This window comes from Peromyscus californicus, unplaced genomic scaffold (assembly GCF_007827085.1).
Source record: "Peromyscus californicus insignis strain IS unplaced genomic scaffold, ASM782708v3 Scaffold_17__1_contigs__length_78620276, whole genome shotgun sequence".
Lineage (NCBI taxonomy): Eukaryota > Metazoa > Chordata > Mammalia > Rodentia > Cricetidae > Peromyscus > Peromyscus californicus.
In genome coordinates, this window is record NW_026294469.1 from 53,555,834 (window position 1) to 53,579,242 (window position 23,409).

Consider the following 23,409-nt stretch of genomic DNA (forward strand, 5'->3'; position numbering starts at 1 on the left):
TAAAAGACTATTTTCTACAGCCAGACGGTCAGGTTGTTGAGTATGCTCTCTGTAGACCAGGGTGTGAAGGCACAGTTAGTGGCCTTGCTGTCACAGGTTAGGTATATCCTTGGGTACAGCCACTAGCAATGTGGAAGGGTTTGTCAGAATGGCCAGTGCCTGCACTGTTAGATCCAGCCTGTCTGTTCTATTTTTCTGGCAGACACACAGGCATAGGTGTCCAGTGGGAGACCGACAAGAATGCCTGTCCCTTGGTTGATGGAGGAAAAGATTAAAGACCGAAATGTTCATTAAAAAGTAGCTGATCCTGGCCCTCTGGATAAGTGAGACAGTTAATCAACTGAACTTGAACTGTTTGGGAGGCCCCCAGGCAGTGGGACCGGGACCTGTCCTTAGTGCAAGAGCTGGCTGTTTGGAACCTGGGGCCTATGCAGGGACACTTTGCTCAGACTGGGTGAAGGGAGGAGGGGACTGGACCTACCTGGACTGAATCTACCAGGCTGAGCTGAATCCCCAGGGGAGACCTTGCCCTGGAGGAGATGGGAATGGGGGGTGGACTGGGGGGAGGAGGGAGGACAGGGGAATCCGTGGCTGATATGTAAAATTAAATTAATTTTTTTTTTTTTTTAAAGTAGCTGATCCTGTGTTCAGAAATCAGCGTCCCTGCCCATCTCCCCTGCTGGGTTTTTATTCAGGCAAGGTCTCTGCATCAGATTCAGTTGTACCGGCTGACAATCACAAGACAGAAGTTGGAGTATGTAGATGGAACTTGAACACTAGAGTTGCACATTGGGGTTAATGATGTTCAAATCTGACTCCACAGTAGAACCCGCAGAGAACATCCAAAATATTTCACTGGGGTCTTATCCCGGAAACTGATTTAAACAGCTTGGAGGAAGACACAGGGAGTCAGGGTCAGGAGCCATGTGAGCTCAGCTCTGCTGTTGGGGAAACTGAGACTCAGAAAGGCCACTTGTTTACCTCAAGGCTCTATCTAAAGTTACAGAAGGGGCGGGACCAGACTTGCACCCATGACTCTGGCATGGCCCGAGTTTAGCATAACACGACTATTGCTCTCCCAAGTACTATATTACCTTGTTCTGTTCTTGACCTTTCCCGTGATGTTGGTGGGTAAGGCCTGCACCATTCCAGGGCCCTCCAGTGCCACTGGAAGAATGGACATTATGCAAATGTGCATTTCTTCTGTGTTATAGACTGTCTCTTTGCACAAGCAATCTGTATTTGTTAGTCTTGCAATTAGACGATTCCAGGTCTTTCTACCGAAGTCCCTCGTGTGCCTTGCACTTCTTCAATCTGCTGTGTTGGGATGGAAGTGCGGGGGTAACTTTTTGACTTCTATTCAGTCCTGCTCTCTTGAATCAGAAACGAAGCCTTGACCTTCTCCCACAGTCCCCTTTGTCCAGTAGGAGGACTGGGAACAAAAGGTGCTTCTTTCACCTTCCCAGGGCTCCCTCTCTGGGTTTCTAGCCCTCCCAGACAACCCAGGAAGCCTTTATCCTCTTCTGATATACAGTGAGCAGCCGACACCTCCTGGGAATCTTGAAAATCGTTCCCCAAAGAAACCACTCTGCAGCAGATGCCTATTTTTAGACTTCATAAAGCTCACATCAGATTTTCGCTTCCTTTCTCTCTCCGCGCTAAGCCTGCTGTTTGAAAGACAGCAGGTCCTTTTGTCTTTAAAGTTCAGCACTGTCTGGCCAGCTCCCACCTTGAACTCTATAGCCCTGGAATGCTCCGGGGCCTTTTCTTCCCTCATTCTGACCGAACTCCAAACCACAGGTAATAACCTTTACACCATAGAAGTAGAAACAATGCAACAGGGGTAGAAAGTCTCTTCCAAATGGTGCCACAGTCAAGTGAGCTAGAGTCTGTTTTGGCATGCCTTAAGACTTGATCTGTCCCAGATGCATTTAAACTAATTCACTAGACTCCTTTGAACTCCCGGGCCTCTCCAAGTGGTTGCCTGAGATCAGAACACATTTGATGGTTAGTAGCATAACAATAGCAAACGGCATGAAACAGGATTGAGGTGTTGACTTGGAATCTTGACCATTTCCTGGTCAGTCAGGAGTTCTTCCTTCTTTGGTCAGCAGCTCGGTTCTTTCTTTTATGTGCTCCCCTAGGTTGTAACTAACCACAGTCCTGTGACTTTAAAGGAAGCAATAAGCCCAAGAGTGAAAGGTAGTGCTAGAGTGTCTGTGTATCAGAAACATCATGAATGTATCTCCTGTATTGGCTAGTTTTAAGTCAACTTGACACAGGAGGGAACCCCAGGTAAGAAAATATACCCATGAGATTGGGCTGTAGGCAAGCCTGTAGAGCATTTTTTAAATTACTGATTGGAGGGCCCAGCCCATTGTGGGTGGGTCATCCCTGGGCTGGTGGTCCTGGGTTCTGTAACAAAGCAGGCTGAGCAAGCCAGTAAGCAGCATCCCTCCATGGCGTCTGCATGTCTCTAGGTTCTTGCCCAGCTTGAGTTCCTGTCCTGACTTCCTTCAGTGATAGACTGTGGATGTAGAAGAGTAAGTCAAATAAACCCTTCCCTCCCTGAGTTACGTTCAGTCATGGTGTTTCATCCCAACCATAGTAGCTTGAATTAAGACATCTTCTTTGTGTCCACTTCCCACCTCTACTTACTTTAACCTTTATATCCTTCATATTGGGTTATACAATAACAACACATCAAGTCTCTAATTGAATAAAATTTTAACAGTTTATGTTAAACTTAAGTTGGTGAAATATTTTGTATAGAATCCTCTCAAACTCACTTCAATAAAACTAAGCTAATTATTCTTGTGTGTGTGTGTGTGTGTGTGTGTGTGTGTGTGTGTGTGTGTGTGTATGTGTGGTGGAGATTCAGTCTGAGCATTCCTCCATAATCTTAAACATATGAAATGTTCCATAGGCCAAATCTGAGTGCTGATACAATGCCACAGGCATAAAGTTACCCAGCTAATCATATAACAGGCAGTAGTCAAAACACAGGCAAACTGAAGATTTTTATATGAAATGTTCTGCAGGCTGTGTGTACAAGCCATGTGTAAAACATACGTGGATTTCATGTTTAGAATTGGGTTCCCACCCTCAAGATTTCTGAATAAGTCTGGAGTCCACATCACTTCTCTACCCTACGTGTGGGGATAACTGATGCTCAGCCCCGGTATACATGGCTTGAAATCGGTGGAAAGGGGACAGAGCAAAATACTGACACTGGAGCGAGCTGGCCAGAACTGGGGCTGGAATATGAGCTTCAGAGGTCCACCCCTAGTGAGCCACTGTGCCATGTGGATCCCAACTCCCGATAAAACTATTGGACAGTATAAAACTATTAGAATGGCGTTGTAGGAATGTTCAGTTCAAGGGAACATATATACTGTACACCTACCTTCAAAGGCTCAGGGATCACTGCAGAAAAGAGGACAGAAAGAGTGTAAGAGGTAGAAGTGGTGGATGACTACAAGAAGACATTATCTTTGGGGCATCGTGGGACAGCCGCATGTATGAACTTACAATGGCTATGACACCATGTGCCAAACATGTGCACAAGCCCAAGCCAGACCAAATCCCAGCATGGAGAGGGGAGTTGGGTATGAAGTTCACTTCTTGGCTGAGATGTTGGCTGCTGTTAGGTACTGATGAAAAGGTTAGGTCACTGTTCTCTAAGAGTATAGCCCCTGATAAGTCGACTGTATTCTAGTAGAAGGCCACACATCCAAGAATATTTGGGTAGCACAAATTGGCCTAGATGGGGGATAAAACAAAAGATACAAAGTTAGGAGGGAAAGGGGGCAGAGATCTGAGTTGGGGGAGGGGGAGTGAATGGGATCAATACATATTGTACAAAATTTTCACACAACTAATAATGAATTTTTAAAACAGTGTGGTAAAGAACTGTTTAATGATTTGGAATCATTCTGTGGCACAGAGTAAGAAGTAAGATGCACATGAGTAAGAAAAGTGTAATACAGAAATGTCGATCTGAGTGTCAGTACACTAATACCAGAGAACTGTGTTGCCTTAGAGAAGGGGCTTCTGGGTATTTAGCTTTCATATGCACACATACATACAGAGAGATTTACTTTGAAATATATGGAAGTGTGTATGTGTATGTGTGGGTATGTACACTTAAGTGAGGTGGTTGAGGCCAGAAGAGGGTGTTGGCTCCTCTGGAGCTGAAGTTACAGGTGTTTCTATAGATTTCCTCATGTGGGTCTGTAAACCAAACTCAGGTTCTCTGCAAGAGCAGTACAAACCCTTAACCACAGAGCCGTCTCTCCAGCCCCCTTTCATTCAAGTATTCATGTGTATATATGTACAACAATTCCTATAGCGTCGATAGCACCATACTGGATCTACCCAAAGGGCCAAGGAATAAATCTACATTGCTTTTATTGGAATTAGAAAGGGTTATTTTAGTTTTAGGAGATGAAGTTACCCATTTGAGTGATAACCTGTGGTTCTGCTCATAGAGTTTTTGCACTTCCCTTTTGAAATCTCATACTCTGCCTCCAAGAACAATGTGGAACACAGAGCTGATCGACTCTGACAGACTTCCGAATGGACTGGTATTTAAAGCAGCCTGTGTGGATGAATAATGTCTTTGCCCATCTCCTGCATTTGGGCTTCCACAGAAGAGGCGGTAATGGCTTTGACACTGATCTTTGCTTCTACATCAGAAGCCTACTTTTTTATCACAGGGAACTAGGTAATGGAATGTGTTCAGAATTGTGTTGAAACTCTGAGCTCCAGGGCCTGGCCTCAGTGACTGCTATTTCAGAATTCAGAAACTGTTTATTTGGATTTCGTGGCTAAATTCCCTGGATTAGACTGTCTGAAAGCTGGCTCCAGTACAATTAGTAAATTACTGGGGACAACTTTAGTGCTGTTCGGTAGCAGCTTAAAACTTTATTTGTGAAATGTGCTCATTACGATCCAGTCACAAAGCTAGAACTCGATGTATTCAGAATGTTCAGCTGTATTATAGCATAGCTCAGGGCAGTCGTTGAATACTTGAGAAAGTTAAGACCGGAGTGGACAGAGGGAAGCAAGCTGTGACGAGGATTCACTGGGAAGCCCCCAGCAGTAGAGTGGCTGGTAAACATAGGGAAGGAGCCTGACAAGTGGCTGCTGAAGGGGGTAGCGTTTGATTTGAGTTGGCTTTTCAAGCCTGGGCTCCTAAGTCCTGAATCCTAAAACTGGAGGACTGATGTCACCATAACACAGGGGGAATCCTGGAACCTAAATGCGGTGTTGAGGATCACAGATAGTTTGGTGACCCAGGCACTGTTGATTGCCTGTCAAGTGGGCCATTAGTCACCCACAGGAAAGGAAAACGGCAGCGAGGAGTTCATTGTGGTCCGCTTGCTGGTTTGGGTAAGGGTGAGGTGTCAAACTGTTTTTAAGCAGCTGGGCATTGGGGTACACACGCCTTTAATTCCAGCACTCATGTTATGAAATATTACTTCATGTAAAGATGCGGTTTGCATTTGTTAAATGGTGCAAAGATGTGTTGCTTTCCCTGCCTAAGGCACCTGATTGGTCTAATAAAGAGCTGAGCGGCCAATAGCTAGGCAGTGGAGGGATAGGCGGGGCTGGTGGGCAGAGAGAAAAAGGAGGAGGAGGAGGAATCTAGACTCTTGAGAGGAGAAAAGAGGAGAGAAGAGGGAGAAAGAGGAAGACTCACAGGGTCAGCCAGCCATAGAGTAGGACATACAGACAGAAAGGTAAAAAGTCCCAAGGAAAGACATGGAGCTGAAGAGGAACAGGTTAAATTAATTTATAAGAGCTAGTGGGACAAGCATAAGATAAGGCTGAGCATTCATAACTAATATTAAGTCTCCATGTCATGATTTGGGAGCTGGTTGGTGGCCCAAAAGAAAGCCTGTTACACACTCGGGAGGCAGAGGCCGTGAGTTCAAGGCTAGCCTAGTCTACATAGCAAGTTCCAGAACAGCCAGTGCTACACAGAGAGACCCTGTCTCCCTACCTCACCCCCATAAAAAGGGGGCTGGAGGATCATTAGGGGTAGTTCTCAGGCCTCCTAATTCCTAGCTTATCAGGTTAGTGATTCATGCTAATCCTTTGACAGGTTACCACTCACTCCATCTAGTATGTGTGCTGGCCATTTGTCTGGATCCATGATGCTTTTGCTTCCTAGCCAACCGAACATAAGCATCATTGCTTTTTGTCCCATTAGTTGGTGGTGATGCAGCCCACAAGGACTTGCTTCTGTCTTCTGGTGGAGTTTAGTAGCGCCCCACCCCCACCCCAGTCCATGCTGACTGACACTTTGTGAGGAGCTGTGGCAGAGATGGAGAGCAGAGGCGTGGGCCTTCAGAAATGAACGAGCTCTTGCCGAGTTGCATTCCCACTGGCCCATGAACGTAGATCCTAGATACCCAAGTGTGTTTGCTGTTGTCTTTTAAGGAATTTTCTGTGTACAGACTCATAGGCGTGTCCAATATTTTGACATTAGAGCACAGCATTGTCATCTGTAGAGTAAATACTCCAGAACCTCTACAGAATTCATTCTAGAGAACCTTGCTATTGAGTCATTCCCCACCCCAATCTTACAGTGTGTTAGGCCAGTTTGTGATTTTGTATTAGGCTGTGTCCATAGCTACCCAGGGCACACAGCGGCGTATTCTTTCTGTTGGCTTCACGTCTGGTTGTTGTGATGGATGTTGTCAGGCTTCGGCAGAACACTGAAGCCTGCGTTGTGGCCTTGGCCTTAGAGGTAACCTTGGGGTTGGTTGCAAGCTTTTGAAGTCCTAGAGACCGTGAAGAAAGCAAAGCTATGAGAATGTAGGCTTAGGAGGGGGTTAGGTGTTGGAGTTTTTCATCCCTCCTCATTCTTTCTTTCAGTGGTACCTTGTTATGTAGCCCAGCCTGATGCTCTCAATCCACCTGCCTCAAGCTCCTGAGGCATTGATGCCTCATCCTCTTAAGTGCTAAGATGATAGGTGTGTACCACAACATCTGGCTAAATCGTGATTCTTTTTTTCTTCTTCATTTATCCTTTTTTTTTAACCTTTTATTTTTAGAAGTTTATAAATGTGTCCTATATTTACATCAGTCTCCTGCCCCCTCCAGCTCCTCTCATGTCCTTCATGCCTCCTCTTAAATTCATGGCTTCATTTTCTTTCATTGTTATTGTTACACAAACATATACATACATATACACAAATCAATACATCAATATAATGATTTGGAGGAACTGAGCTGGATCTGACCAGAAGCCTCCTCCCTGAGGATTCGCTTTCATGATACTAGAAATTGTTATGCAAGATGCCAGGGGAGAAAGTAACCAATAGTCCTACCCAGCTGTGATACCTACGAACCACAGCAGTAGCCAGAATGGCAGGATATCCCAAAGTGTGATAGATAGTAGCACCTATATTCTGATGCTAACCAACAGCTGCCTAATTGGATTTAAGGCCCACTCAGTAGGAGCGGGGAGTTCACCCCTGGTACTCTAAACCTAACCAGCTGGTGAGGGCATGGGACCTAAGGGAGCATCTACTCCGTCTGCTTTCCTAAACCAGTGTGATCTACATTGTAGATATATAATGTACTAACTACATTAATACTTACCCTTCATAGGTGTTGCTCTCACCCTTCATCAGAGAAGCATTTTCCTACAGACATGGAGACCATGGTTAACACGGACTTCCCGATCAAAGCGATTTTACAAATGAGCTATTTCTTGGGGCTGCTTTATATGTATACTCTGATTAGAAGTCAGAGCTACTGAAATTTACCTCTTGATTATTCTAGTATCAAATTAAGCTTATTATAAATGAGATTTCCAGTGCTGCTGTTGCAGTAATACACAGTCAATACGCAGGTGTAGCTGATGTGGCAACACAACAGGACCTCTTGACACTGTGTGAAACCGTGACAGTGCCTGTCTTCCTCACTCAGCACCTCCCTCTTCTGTGACGCTCCAGCCAAGGGCTGCTCCGTGTAAAGATCACGCCTGTACAGCTGCCACTCTCCTGGGCCTTCTGGCAGCTGCTTGTGAAACCTCCATTTACTGTGTTCTCCTGTTACTTTCTTATAAATTACAGTATCGTTTCAGAGACTTAGCTCAGGGGCAGCTCTTAAATATGAATTTTCTAAATTTCTCCACAGTCCTAACTTGGGGTAATTTCCCTTGTTCAGACTGGTATTCATAGTTTATAGCTTGCTGAACGTAGCCTAGTCCAGGTGAAGGAATGGACGCATTTCATTTCAGAAGAGAAGTGGTGGGGAACATTGCATCACATGATCCCCAGTTGTACAGAACAACCTACAGGAACCCCTGAAACGCTCACACCAGTGGTTCTCAACCTGTGGGTCACGACCCCCCTACAGGAGGGGTTGCATATCAGACATTTATATTATAATTCATAACGGTAGCAAAATTACAGTTATGAAGTAGCAACAAAATAAGTTTATGGTCGGAGTCAGCACAACATGAGGAACTGTATTAAACGGTTGCAGTATTAGGTTGGGAATCACTGCCTTGCATGCATTCACACACACGCACACACGCACACACGCACACGCACAGGCACACACACTCTTAGGGCCCAGTCCCGAGGTGTTCTTTGATATTTTCATAATCTTAGCTTAGCTGGTCTCTTCAGTGTACTTGGTAATGTCTTTTCCCCTTCAGTGGTGTTTCTGTTCTCTGTGTGGGACATACTGGCTCTCACTTCTCTTTTCTGTGTGTGCTGAGAATTTTAGTTTTATAACCACGCTCCCAGATGTTAGATGAGGAAGGAGAAAAAGATTTTTCTTTTTAAGCATGTGGGGGGGGAAATGAAGGTTGGAAATGAAATCTGATGGGAAGGAATGAAGGTTGTCCTTGAGCAGCCAGGCTGGCTGTCAGGGGTATTTGTGACAGAGCAGGAATTCCATGGCTGCCTCTCTAGAGTGGAGTGAGGGTGGAGGAGGGTTCATGACTGCAGTATGCAAGGGCCACCAGCAGATGGGGATGGCAGTCTCTTGGCCCAGGTGGGACCAAGCATCCTCTTATCCTGGTCCTCATCATTGAAGAGTGTGGTACTGTCAACTGCCTCTCAAAGGGAAACCCAATGGAAAAGACCCTGGCTCTGCTGTCAGATCCCCCTCTCTGCATTCTTGCCCCTTAAAACGGGAGCATGTCCCTGACTTTGAAGTGGGGATTTACACCAAGCCTTGGGCAGAGCCTCCCCCCCTCCCGGGGGCTGTGTCTTGGTGTCCCAGGCAGGACTGAGTCTGAGGGGTCATGAGTGCTCTCTCTCTCTCTGACCATTGGATTCAAACCTTAATTTAAAAGTGGTGTTCCCAGCCTGTTGGAGACGTTGGTGAAAGGCGAAACATCTTGTGTTAATAAGTGTGCACCGGGGTATGGATTTGTTTAGTTAGCCGTGCTGGGGATGAAGCCAGGGCCTCGCACCTGCTAGGCACAAGCTCTGCCAGCCCACACTTAATGCCTCTTGAGTCAGTCTCCACACTGAGGGAAGGGGAAGGAAGGAGCCAGCTGAAGACAGCAGTTCAGTGCTGAAGGGTGAGGGGATGTAGAGGGGTTAAACGCGCCTTGATGGCAGAATGTTGTTCTCAAGAACACCAGGATCTCACTGATTCTCACCACAGGGCAGGAAGGAGGTTCTCAGGGCTTCATTTGCCAAGCAAGGATCAGAGTGGTTCAGAAATGTGCTCAGTGTCAGTTAAGCTAAAAAGGCAGCTAGTTTTAGCTGGTAAGAATTAGGGCTCATTTCATCTTTATGGGGATGATGAGAAATACCTGTCGGGGTATTCTTGCTTCTTTATGTATTCTTCCTAACGTTGGTGTGGACTAGTCTAGGAAGCACTCTGGAGGGGTATTCCCTTACATATTCTTCCTGATGTTAACTGTGAGCACTTAGAAAACACCGTGTCACTCATTGTAAAAGGGGCATTCCACATGGCTCAGAGACTCTGAGGTCCCAGGTCACCTGGGGCAGACTGCCCACTTCTTAACACTTGGCCATCAACCTTCAAGGTGCAGTTTGGCTGCAGGGCAGCATTATAGGACTTGAGTGATTCTCTGTGTCTCTGGAATCCAAGTTCCGCCTATAGTCATTGGCTGGGGCTGCTTCTGAGATGAGCTGTTTCTGTGTTCCCCACATATGAATTCGCTCCTGGTTTGAGACAGGCAGACATCAGCAGCAGCTTCCAGCCCAGACAGCTTTCAGCACAGTTAGCTCAGCACAGCTTCAGAGTGCCCTGCCCGGTGGAAAGCTACGTGCTGAGCCCTACCTGGGCAGTAGCTACAGAGCCCTCCCCTCCCTCCCAGCACCTTGCTCCGCCCGCCCGCCCGCCCGCTCCAGGCTGTTGATTGCCTGTAGGGAACTGGAGAGACCAGGATTCCTCTTCCATTCTTGCTGTTGTTAGGGGAAACAGACCAGCCATCTGCATCTAGACCAGCCTTGCTCTTCCTCTCCCTTTTAAAGGAGGTTTTCCTGCCTGGATTCTGGTAAGTGTGGGCAAAGGCTTTCTCCTTCTTGATCTGTGCAGAATATTCTCGTGTGGTGGATCCATGAGCTGTAACCTGTGCTAGAATTAAGAGGAGTCTTTGAACTTTCTCCTTCTCTCTCTCTCTATCTCTCTCTCTCTTTCTTAAATGCTCATTGGATATTTTTAGCATGCCTTGATACCTGTATCAAAAAGTATACCATTAAAAAAATGCATTCCTTATGTGCTTAACCTTTGTTATTTAGCCTGAAGCCTCTTTCCAGTGTACGGCACCGAAAGTGAGATTATGCTCTAAATCTCTGGTGCCCTCCCCATGAATAAATGACTTCATTTATCACTGCTGCTTTTCCTGAAATGTCAAAAATAGACACGGTGAAAGGATCTGTCACACGGAGTTCAGAAATGTGGTACCAAATTCTAGCTTGACATGAGGACAGGTCTTCCTTTTCGTTTTGTATTTGTTTCAGTTTGAAGCTTAGCCAGTGTGCTCCTCTGGGTTACCCTGGGACAGGTGAGCCTCTTGACCCTGGAGATTTACTTCTTAGGCCGTGGCCTGTTTTAAACCTTTACAGGAAACACTAGGGGACAAATCATATGGTTCCTAGCTCTGGCTTTCACAAAGGTTCGCAGATTTTTATCATTTTGCTCTTATATGGATATAGGCGTCCTGTCAGGAAGTTTTGAAACTGGGAAGTGAGGTGCCTGATGACGCGATCCTTCCTCACATCCTTGCTCATACTTCTCAGTCTTCAGAATAGAAGCTGTTATCCCCTTTAAGAGAAAGTGCAGTGGACATTTTCTATTTTCCTTATTCCAAGTTAAAGAGGACTTATGTAAATGCCATTTAGGGAAAAAAAAAAAAGAATTTCCTGGAGTAGGCTGTCTTTCCATGAGGTCACTTGTAATAGCAGGAACAGTATGGGGTTCATATTCATCCTCCCTCTCTCTCTCTCTCTCTCTCTCTCTCTCTCTCTCTCTCTCACACACACACACACACACACACACACACACACACAGCGCGCTTTAGTCACAAAAAGTGTTGTATGGCAAATCTAGAATTTGAAGAAAAACGGGCTAATGTAATGCTGAATGGAAGACCAGGGCAAGAATACATCCATAAACAGTAAGGAGCTCTTAGGCACCATACACAGGCCATACAAAGGCCGGCATGAGCCTGTGTGTTCTGTGTGGTTTCATGGGTGAGGAAGGAGGAGGAAGTTAACCTTGTGGAGGGAGCTTGAATCGGTCAGAAAACAAAACATTTGTCAGGGCTCTTCAAAACCATGGGCCTTTGTGATGTGTGAAAATTGAACTTCTGACCCTGCTTGCTTCATGGTGACTTTGGTTTTCCTTGCAAATTATGTGGTATCGGGTCTTCAGATGTGGGACAAACAGAACAGTCTGAGAACTATGGAGACGTACCGTTCTTCTTGTGGGTAATATGAGATTGGAGAGCCGAAGCAGCCACCAAAAAGGGCATTGGAAATTGAGATGTGGACATTGGTGAGGAAAACCTAGCCCTCCTTATGTGTATATAATAGCTGCTCTGTAGGCTGTCTTGCATGTGTGGCAATGCTCGTCCTCCATAAGTGAGTGAGAAGCGCAGACAGACCCTGGCAGCTCCAGAAGAAAGCAGTGTCCCCTCTTCCCCCGGCCCAGGGTGACCTCATGTTTCTGCTCCCGCCTGGACACCGATGTGTTCTTTTCCTGCAGTGACTCAAACTGTGTGTTTGGTAACATTCTTTCAACTTGCGAACTCTCACTTCTTGCCAAGAGGCTCCGAGTACCTGGTTAATGATCTCCAGTGTAAATGACTCTAACCTGGTTGGGACAGCTCAAGTGCAATCGCATGCCCTCCTCTGGGGACTTCTTCCCTGCCGGCCACCTGCCCACCTGCAGGAACCGGGCAGATCCAGTTGTCTGTGCTCTTTCCTGGGTGGAACAGATGAGGCGGAACTAGAGACGCTAGAGAAGAGAGAGGCTACCAACTGCCCACCAGAGGACTCACAGGTAGCTGGGGGGGGGGGGGGGCGCTGAGGTCCACAGGCACCTGGGAGGTGGCAGGGTGGTGGGCGGCCCAGGTCTTCTTCAGACACCTTGGCCACCATCTGCTCCTGCTTCTCTTTGATTGACACTCTCAGTAAATGGCAGAGCTGTCTAGATGGCCTTTGAACTTGGGAGGGTGAGGAGAACACAGAGCAGTGTTTGCTTCTGACAGCACTGGTGATTCTGGATGTTCAAGGTGATGCCTAAAATGAGGGGGGAAATAGCTTTTATAGTAGCAAGAGACAAGACTTCCCCTTTGTGATTTTTGAAAGATAGCCATTACAGGTAGGTTTTGTTCGTTTGCTTTTGTTTTGTTTTGTTTTAAATGTAAGACCCCAGCCTGCAGTCTCAAGTTTCTCATGGGAATATATGTGTTCATCACAATTCCCTGTCGAATGACGAAGTACTCGAACCTTCTCTCTCACGTAGCAGGAGGACAGATACGAAATCTGAGGACATTTACATAATGCCTTTATTTTATGCGCCCTGTCCAAAGACACCTTTCCCTTTTCCCTACCTTTAATTGTGTTTAGAGAATGGGGCCAGCGTTAACTGTGGGTGGTAAAATAATCCTTGGGCTGCGTGGTCCTCTGAGGCAGTGTGGGTGGGTCGGTCATGAGCCATTTTGGCCTCGTTCCCGGGTCAAGTTCTGCCTCACACAGGCTGGATTGGCTGCTGGCTGAGACTCTGATGTTTATTCTAGAATCATGGGATGGGTAGGATTAAATATGATTTTTAACTGAATTCTTTGTTACTGGGAAATTACAAAATGTATGTTACGTGCCTTTTTTTTTTTTTTTTTAAAGTACCAATTCAGCTGGGTAAAGTGGTACATGCCTAGCGTCCAGGTACTTGTGGGGTGGAAGCAGGAATACTAGGAGTTCAAGGTCATCCTTGGCTAAAAAACAAGTTCAAGGCACTGGCTCTAATGAGACATTGTATCAAAACGAACAAAAACAAGAAAGCATCGTAATTCATTACAACTGAGGGCAAAACATTGACTTTGCATCTTTGCTCTTTCTTCTTCAGTGACTGTTTTATAGATGAACACTGACTTGTATATCCTCATGAAGGGTTTTTTAATTATTCTGATAGTGTGTGGGGGTGGGGTGCACGCGTGCATGTACATTGATGTGTGACAGCGCCCATGTGGAGGCCAGAGGACAACCTCGGGTGTCGGCTGTCCCCTTCCCCCTTGTGTGAGTTGTTTGCTCGTGTTCATGGCTGTGTACACCAGGCTAGCCGACCTGATAGTTTCTGGGGCTGCTTCTGTCCCCACCTCCCCGCTTGGAGGAGGGCTGAGATTCCAGCTATGCAGTCCTCGCCCAGCTCCTCCTCGGTTCTGTGGATCCACACTCCAGTCCTGTGCTCGCATAGCAAGTGCTCTTTTCACTGACCCATTTTCCCAGCCGGTATTTTAAAAATAGTCACTTCATTCACATTGGACTCTGCTATGTATACTCAGCATTGATTGCTTAAAGTGGTTCTCGAATAGTGGCCGTTCTGTCCCCTTCCTGTGGTAGCTTCTGAAGACTTCCATTGCTTGTCACAATGTGGGGAGGGGAGATGATGGTGGGAAGTGGGTGGGCCCCTGTGGGTTGGGGCTTCTTGCCGGTCTAATGTCTGCATTTGTGCAGGAGGCACCTGTTATATGTATCCAGCCCAGCCCAGAGGGTCTACAGTGTTGGGATTAAGAGCTTGGCTTTAAAGAGTATATCTGGGTGGTCTGATCACAAGGAGTAAGACTGTGTGTGTGTGTGTGTGTGTGTGTGTGTGTGTGTGTGTGTGTGTGTCTGTGTTTCAGTTGGGCATAGTTAGCAAATTAAAAGAGCTGTCACTGATACGGCTTTGGGGTAATAAAGTATCTTTGACAAGGCCAAGGAAATGGCTTTGGTTAAAGCTCCTTCTGTCAAGCCTGATGACCAGAGTCCCACCCCACAACCTGCTGTGAATAGAAGGAGAGAACTTACTCCCACGAGTAAGTAGTCCTCTGACCTCCACACGCTTGTTGTGACAAACTCTCCCTACCCCTACCCCCCCAAAAAAAAACCCAATCAACAGATACACATAAAAAGTTTTTTTTTTTTTAAGTATCTTTCAAGTTCAAATTATTGGTAGAGTGCCTTATTTTAACACAGCCTGATAGTTAATAGCTATTAAGTTAACAGCTACTTGATACTTTTTATTTGTGTTGGAGGGGCAGACTTGAGTTGAAAATCAGGGCCTTGCAGCTTCCGGCTGAGTACTGGATCACTGAGCTAGAGGCCCTACCACCTCGGTTTCTGGATGAGCTGTTTGGAGCGGGGAGGGGGCCTTCACAGAGAGAAGCAGCACGTAGGCTGTCTGGCTGTGGGCCTCTGTGTCTCTAGATGGGCCTGGGTCATCTCTGACATGATGGGGATAGGGGAGGCACACACGGTAGCCCTCACTGGGAGCCTGAGGCTGACATGAAAAGGAATTGTGCCCTTCTAGAAATGGATGCCCGAGATCGTAGCGCTAATCAGTCTAACGTGCTCCCTTTGGAGGTGAAGGAGCCAGCTCGGAAAGGTTAGCTTTCCCTTTCTAACGTGTTTTTCTCCTCATTTCAGTTCTTAGGGCAGCTTTGCCTGTTAATTAATTCACTTCTCCTTTAATCGTGTGCTCATTTCTGACACCTTGTATTGTCGTGCCGCCTGCTCTTAGAAATCTTCAAGATTAATTTTTTTATGCATATGCATTTTGGCTCCTTAATTAGATTAAACGGCTTTGGGGAGGGGAGAACGGTGGAAGTACTTCTGGGTGCCTGCCTGTACCCAGAGAAGCAGATTGTACATTTCCGACCCAAAGAACGTATTTGGTGACCTGATCAAACTGGGCCTGACCGAGCAAGTGTGAGACGTAGATCTGCCACTGATGGATGTCCTTCGTGTGAGGACCGACTTGCTTTCTACCGTGGTAGCTTTGCATGTATTTGAGAAGGCCAGGGGTGCCCGGGACTGTCAATCAAGGCTGACTCGTAAAGAATTGACTCTCTACCAGGCGGTGGTAGTGCATGCCTTTAATCCCAGCACTTGGGAGGCAGAGGGCAGGCAGATTTCTGAGTTCGAGGCCAGCCTATCTACAGAGCAGGTTCCAGAACAGCTAGGGCTACACAGAGAAACCCTGTGTGTGTGTGTGTGTGTGTGTGTGTGTGTGTGTGTGTGTGTGTGTGTGTGAGAGAGAGAGAGAGAGAGAGAGAGAGAGAGAAATGACTCTCAAGAGAGAGAGAGAGAGAAATGACTCTCAACAATGAGTCCAGCCAACATTTCCTCTTTCTTTTGACCTGAAACAGCAGCACCCTTTTGTCATATGGATGATGCAGAAGTGCATCAGCCCCCTTGCAGTAGACCTGGCTATTCGCAGGTGTGGCTGGTGTTCTGTAAGAAGCAGCCTCGAGCAGGTGTTACTCTGGCATTCTAGTGGGATTTAGGAACACTCCCTGTCATCTTGGAGACAAGTAGTCTGCCCAGAGCTGTATTAAGCTCTGCCCTACTCTGTAGTGCCCGCAGAAGAGGCAGCTTTCTGCCCATAAAACCAGGTACCTGCCCCACGTTTAGAGAAGTAGAGGGGCCTTGCCCTTCTACATGCGATGCACATGAGACCCAGGGTATGTCAGGACAGTGTTCAGCCTGTGTCTCCTGAGCCTGCTTTCACACATACCCCACTCCTACCCTCCCCGACCACAGCAGATGTATTCTTTCTACTCCCCCCCCCCCCAATCCTGCCCTCCTTGGCTAGATTCCCGTCTAGGGAAGTACTGTTCATGGACCAGTACCAGTACAGAGCCTGATAGGCAGCTGTCAGGCCCTGCCCAAGCAAGACTTGTGGAGCTGGACTATGCTAATTATGTGGATTCCAAGGGCCCTCCTGTACAAAGCTGAGTTTGAGGAAGCGCTGATCGGATGGCACCTTCAGGAGGGGCATCAGAAGTGGTTAGTCACCAGGGACAGTACAAATTCCTTTTCAGCATATGGATTCTCACTTCCCCCGATGCATCCTCTACCCTGACTGTGTGCAACCCAGACTTCCCCTGGAACTGCCTCAAGCTTGGCCTCTTTGCTGTGGGGTCTTTTCTAGATAGTGCCACCTGCCATTCCTGCTTCCTGCATTCATGAAGTAAGGCTCGTCCTCTCTAGCCATCCCGGAAGTCCCCCCTTCTCTTGTTTGACAGGCGTCCTGCCTTTCTTCACTGTATGCATTTCTCATAGAATCCATATCTGTGGTTCCAGATTCACAGCTTCAAGCAATCAGAGGCTCGGTGGAAATCTGAAAATATGTCAGCGGAAAAAAAAACTGCATCTGTACTGAACAAGTCTAGAACCTTGTCACCCTTTTCCTCAGTAACACAGGAAGACTATTTTCCATTTCACTGATAGGGCATTGAGTATAAGAAGTTATCTAGATATGGTGTAAGCTCTATGGAGGATGTACACAGATTGTATGTGAATACTGTGCATAGTATAACATGCAGGCTGTGAGCATCTTCATGTGCTCGTATCCTGGAGCCAGCACTCCATGAACACTGAAGGAACACTGTAGCCTCATCATTACCTATATACACACGTGAGCATTGTTAGTTTACAGCTTTGCTTTATGGCCGCTTTGAGGTGCATGTCTGTGCATGAATGAGCACAAACATGCTAAAAACGGATGTTGTGGGGCTTCCATATGTACTTACATAAAAACTTAATTGTAAATCACTTCTTAAGTCATGCATAAACAGACTTGGCAGCTGAAGTGATTCAAGTAATGAAATTGTTGTCATAATAAAAATCATGTCTTGTTGGATTCAGTGTTTCTAGTCTCTGAATTTCAGTTTCAGGAGGCCGGTTTTGGAAAGTGGCAATTATCTAAGTTGAGAAGTGGCGTGGTGAGGTTCAGCACAGTGATTGTAAAATGTTAGTGCATCAAAGTCTAATGTTGATAAAAGTACACAAATAAGGGGAGGGTTGCTTTTGCTTTTCAAAAGACAACTTTTAATACTAAGAAACAGATGATCTTTTTTCCATATGCTATACTGGCTGCACCCAAATTAGTAAATGCTAAAATAACTGTGGCTGATTAAAAACATTTCGCAAATTCTTTTTACTTTTTATGTAATTAAAGTAAGTTCTCCATTTAGTCCTCATCTCTGATATAAACCCAGTCTTGCCAGACTGTCTGGAAAGATTAGTGAATCAGACCCTAAACATCTGAAAAATAACAACTATGTATCTCTGTGACTTAGTCAGGATACAAAGACATTCCTCAGCTCTAAGATTTCTGTCAATTTTGTCAGCCTGATGCGTCGGAGCCCCTTCCAGTAGTCCAAAGACCATCGCCCTGAGCGACACCGTGACCTAAGTGAAGTCCAGCTTTTGCAAAGCACCAACTGTAGCTGGCTTTGTGACTGGGTTGTCACCGTGCCTGCCTTCCACTTCACAGGCTAAGGGTGATTTGTTTGTGTATAGTGTTTGTTTGCTTAATGGCCTGACTTTGCTTATAAGCAAGTTGCTTATGTACAATGCAGTTTCTTGATTTCACGACACTCACATTCTAATGGGCACCTTGACATTTCCACAAGGAGAGGTTTCACCAGATCCTGCCAACCAAATCGGCACACGTTTAGACAGACAACTGCGGTTCTTGTTGCTTTAACAGGTATTCCGTGTCTGCTGGTGACAGGCTGTGACATGGGAGAACTGCATACATTTCTGAGCTTTAGTCAGTCATTTTAAAATTAGATGTAGAGCTTCCCTAGCCTTCCTAGCTTTAAACACGTTATATAAGAGGTCTTTGTCTTCATTGAAGGGTGTGTGTGTGTCACCTGTAGAAAGTTGGGTATCAGTAATATACTATGGTAAGTTCTAAAGAAGTCACGTCACGTAGTTTGCGAGATAGAAAGGGAGCTTCCCAACTTTGAAATTAGATAGAGTGCAGTGAAGCACGGGAAAGGGGTAAGAACACAAGGCAAGAAAAAGAAGAGCCCTGCATCCTACCAGTGATGGTGTAGAATGTAAATCAGATGCAAATATCCAGTGGACTGTGAGCAGCTTAACAGACAAGGCTGTGCTGAGGGGCGGAGCCACTGCTCAGCACTTAGGAGCATGCACTGCTCTTGAGGAAGAGGGGGTTGGGTCCCTGGACCCAGGTCCAGCAGCTCACAGCCACCTCTTGTAACTGGCTTCTGGTGATCCAACACCTTCTTCTGTCCTTCATGGTTATCCACACAGACACACATAAACAAAAAATAAGTGTGTGTGTGTGTGTGTGTGTGTGTGTGTGTGTGTTAAAGAAAATCAGTAGATTGAGCGTTAAAATTATTAACTATTTTATCAGCAACTACAAGGTATTCTAAGATCTGCCATGGCAATATAGAATCAGCTGTAGATACTATATCTCCTTACTATGACAAGCTTATGTTGTCTGCTGTTTATAGCATCAGTCTCTAATTTCTAGTGAACTGATGTGGTTCTGTGATCATCAGCCAGCTTGTACTTGGACAGTTGTGGGTCAGTAGGATCCTGAACAGCCAAGCCTGGATAACCCTGGGAGGGAGTCCTGATCTCAATGGGCTAAGAGAGTAACAGATTAAGGAAGGGAAATAGGGTCACCAGGCAAAAATATTTGCCCTCTCTCAACATTATGGAAGCTATATTTAGAGGAAATGTTTGTGGTAATAATATTGGAAAGTTTGTTTTGTAATCCTAGGGAGCTTGGGTTATTTCATCTAGAAGGACGTGGGACGGGAGGAAGGGAGATAGAGAGACTGGAGTGTGTCCATTGGGAGAGAAAAATGAGATGATTAATTGGTATAGGATAAGAATAGAAAGCATGTAGGAAGCAGAATCTTGAAACTTCAAGGCTATCCGTTAGTCATTAGTTGAAGACTTCGCTTTAGGAGAATTGATAGAGACCCACCCACCTCCAAAAGGAGTTTCCAGCCTTCCCTTTAAACGCAGGTAGAATAGTCTAAATATATTCTGTTTTAGCGTTTTTCCTTCGCTTCTTTTTTCTGCCCCTTTTGCTCCTGGTAAGCTCAGCTGCCTGCTGTCTGCCTCGGGTGTGGTTCTTGTCTTCTTTGCACTGTGTCCACATGCCCCAGGATCCTCTCGTCCTGGTCCCTCTACACCCTCTGTGGGAGGATGAGTCTTCTTACCTCCGGGGTGTACCCTTTGGGATACAAGCTTCTGTGGGAAGGCCTCCTCAGTTCCTATCTGTCCTCCGTGTGTTGGTGACACTCTCCTCTGTGAGGGGTGCTCTGCACACTCCCGGATGCCCTAAGCATCCAATAAGAATGTGGCTTGGTTCAGCTGAATGAAGTCAGCTTGAAGATGACGCCAAGTTTCTCAGCTAGAAACAGACAGTCTCATTTTCTGTTTGCAGAGCTGTGTTGCACTGGGCTGCTCCCTCTTGGCCTCGTAAACAAAACCGTGGAGAACAGCCACACTGCCTGAAGTGCCTAGAGATACGATCTTATAGCTGAAAATAGGTGGGGGAAGTATTAACACACACACAAAATAAAGGGACACGGAAGAGGTGAGGGGAGAGATATGTTCAGAGCTGACAGTCCTGTTGAGATGGGAGGTGTTGCGTATGCGGATATTTGAAGCAGGCATGATGGCGTGTGACTCCCCGACCCCATTCGGCAAATCCTACAGCACAAACATGCAAGCAGGAACCAGTGGCATTCCTACACACAAGTGGCACATGATAGGCGCCAGTACTATTGTGATGGAAACATGGCGTTGTCCCTGGGCACTTCAGCCTCCTACCCAGCCACAAGCTTTCTCGACACCCCTGTCTCCTCAGTTGTCCTGTACCCTAAAAACACACCATAGTTCTGCCATCTCCAGCTTTCTCTTTTGCTAAGCTTTACGCACGGTTCGTGTGTGCTAAGGATGGCCATAGACTAGAGCCTGATGAGGAGGTACGTCAAAGGATCAGGTGAGAAATCTGTAGGGGATAGCGAGCATAAACAGGTGATTTTTGTACCAGAACACGGAGCTGATGGCCAGTGAGCTCTGGAAAACAGATCGTCCTAACAATCTTTCCACAGGCAGACAGCAGGGTGCCTGGAGGAGAAGGAACCAGCGCTTAAGGGCATTTGCTCAGAGTTCAGGCAGGGCCTTGATCTGTAGTGTCAGAGCTGGATTTTGCTCTCTGTAAGTGGAGTCCAGTCTTTGTATATATCTATATATACATGGGGGTGGGAGCTGTTCCAGTCTTTGTATATATACGTGGGGGTGGGAGTTGTTTATGGTCTATTACTGCTGTCAGTGCACTAGAAATGCATTAAGGTATCTGGGTTGTCAGTCTTAGGAAGAACCAGCCAGTGGATTCTGAGAGGTTTGATGGCATAGAACCCCTGAGCCCTGTTCTACACCTTCATGGCATTTCTGGACTTGGTGAGAGCAGCACCATTGCCCTTCCTGCAGTGATGTTCTGGGGACTCTATCACCCCAAAACTTGCCTCAGCACTCTCTCGTGTGCACCAGTGCCCAGCCTCTGGCTGGCGAACGGGGGGCCCACAGATGGCATAAACAGGGCGTGGCGCAATTTGCAGTTCACATGAGGTAGAGAGCTGTAACTCTTTCCCCCCTAAAGTGCACCTGGCCTGAAGGAAAGAGATTGTTTCTAGAGGTTCAGAAGACCCTGAGGAACACTAGGTGGGGCCCCCCCACCCCCAAGACTTGCAGTTATCATAGTAACATTTTTATTATGGAAACTTGCTGGGGAAAGTGTTCAAGAACAAAGGGAAAGAATTAAGTATAGAAGATCCTAAATTTTCCTTAGAGTTCTGGCCCTCGCAAGGACTGGCTAGCCACCCAGAGGGAGGTACCGCTTTAACCCTCGGGTAGATTATTAGCACGTTAATTGTTGTCATGAGTCAGAACCTCAAAAATGTGTTCCGCTAAGGAGGTTGAGCCTCCCTCTCCGTCTCTTGTCGTAGGGTCTAAAAATGGAAGCGTGAGTCCGAACTCTTTCCAGATCATAAAATGATTCTGAGTTAGTAGAGCACAGATGAACGGGCTTCTGTTTGAGTGTCATTTCCAAATGCCTCCAGCCAGGTTGGGACCTCTTAACACCTCAAAAATTCCCACAACGAGGATTAAGGGAATAGCAGCGGGGTGGCTTCTCATTGTAGGTGGCCTTCTTAAGTAGGTCAGAGCCTCCCACACCACCCTGGGATACATAGACCTTGGTCCCTTCAGCATCCATTTCTGTGACTTGCTACAAGAAGCTGAGCTGAGATCTCTTCTCCTAATGTGCATTGGCTGACCCAGGAGCATGGTGACTTCAGAAGGATCCATTCCTCTCGCTCCCTGAGTTACCAGCATGCGCCATAAATGCCTGTCCCCTAAGCTTACATGGTGATCCACAAGCAGAGCGTTGTGCATTCAGAGTCCAGAGTGGCTTAATTTAGGATCACAGGTACAAGTGATTTTTTTTTTTTTGTAGACTAGAACTAAACGGTCTTATTAAATAAAAAACACAGAGCCAAATACAGAGTCAAAAGCTCAAGAGGTCCGAGCACTAGCGAAGAGCCAAGACCACCTTATCTTACCATTTGCTGCTGTCCTTCCCCTGAGAGAGAGAGACCTTCTTCCTGTGTGTCTTGAATTTTATTGCTTTCCTGTTCTGCCTACTCATTGGCTCTAAGACCAGCCACACGACTTCCTCGTCACTGCCTGTCTATACAGACCTCCTGATCTCTATGGTTGATACTGGGATTGAAGACTCAAGGGTCACCATGTTTGGCTGTGTCCTTGACCACACAGAGACTCTGCCTGCCATGTGATCGGATTAAGGGTGTGGGCTACCACCACCTGACATCTATTCCTGTCTTGCTAATGACCTCTGATCTCCAGGCAAACTTTATTTATTAACATGCAAATACAATCACATTTCAGCACAATTAAAATACCACTTTTTTTTCTTTTTTTTGGGGGGGGGGTAAATGGTGGTGGGGATTGAACCCAGGGCACTACAGATGCTAGCCTAGCATTGTAACACTGTGCTATGTCCTCGGTCCTATAGGATGTAGTTTTAAGACCAGGCAGAGATACCTATGGTTTGCAGGATTTATTTTGGTAGTAGTTTTTCTTTTGCTATGTTTTTTTGTTTTGTTTTGTTTGGTTTGGTAGTTATTTACTTATTTATTTATGACAGGTCTCACTATTTAGTCCTGGCTGACGTGGAAGTAGCTGTGTAGAACAGGCTGGCTTTGAACTCACAGTGCTCTGCCTGCTTCTGCCTCTCTATTGCCGAAATCAAAGGTATGCACCACCAGCATTTGCTATTTTTTTTAGACTTGCTCATGAACACAACCACTGTTTCTGGGCTGTAAAATGCAGGCTAACAGCTGCAGGGTGTGAAAGGGAGATGGAGATTTTACTTAGACTTGGCCTGTGTGCTGGATAGTTTTCTGTCTGCTTGACACAAGCTAGAGTCATCAGAGAGGAGGGAGCCTCAGTTGAGAAAATGCCTCCATAAGATTGGGCTGCAGGTAAGCCTGGAGGGCATTTTCTTAATGGTTGATGGGGGAGGGCCCAGTCCATTGTGGGTGGTGCCGTCCTGGGGATGGTGGTCTTGGGGGTCTAGAGAAAGCAGGCTGTTGATAAGCAGCACCCCTCCATGGCCTCTGCATCAGCTCCTGCCTCCAGGTTCCTGCCCTGTGTGAGTTCCTGCCCTCACTGCTTTTGATGATGAACTGTTGTAGTGAACTGTGAGTGAAATAAACCCTTTCCTCCCCAATTGCTTTTTGGTTTTTTTGTTTTTGTTTGTTTTTGTTTTCAGGGTGTTTCATGACAGCAACAGTAACCCTAACTAAGTAACAGTAACCCTGTGTCAGGAACGGAG

General features: G+C 46.4%; 1 protein-coding gene across 3 annotated transcripts in view; it reads left to right on the plus strand.

Annotated features, from left to right (window-relative positions):
* Positions 1–23,409, plus strand: part of Nedd4l (NEDD4 like E3 ubiquitin protein ligase) — a 344,790-nt gene that overhangs the window by 136,154 nt on the left and 185,227 nt on the right. Inside the window, exon 1 of one of the 3 annotated variants that reach the window (XM_052742323.1) lies at positions 10,379–10,504. The exons of 1 other annotated variant lie outside the window; for it this stretch is intronic. The gene's annotated coding sequence lies outside the window, so the exon portion shown is untranslated. Of the gene's footprint in view, positions 1–10,378; positions 10,505–12,489; positions 12,514–23,409 lie in introns of those variants that run through there. One more of the 3 variants, XM_052742326.1, reaches the window with a different exon arrangement.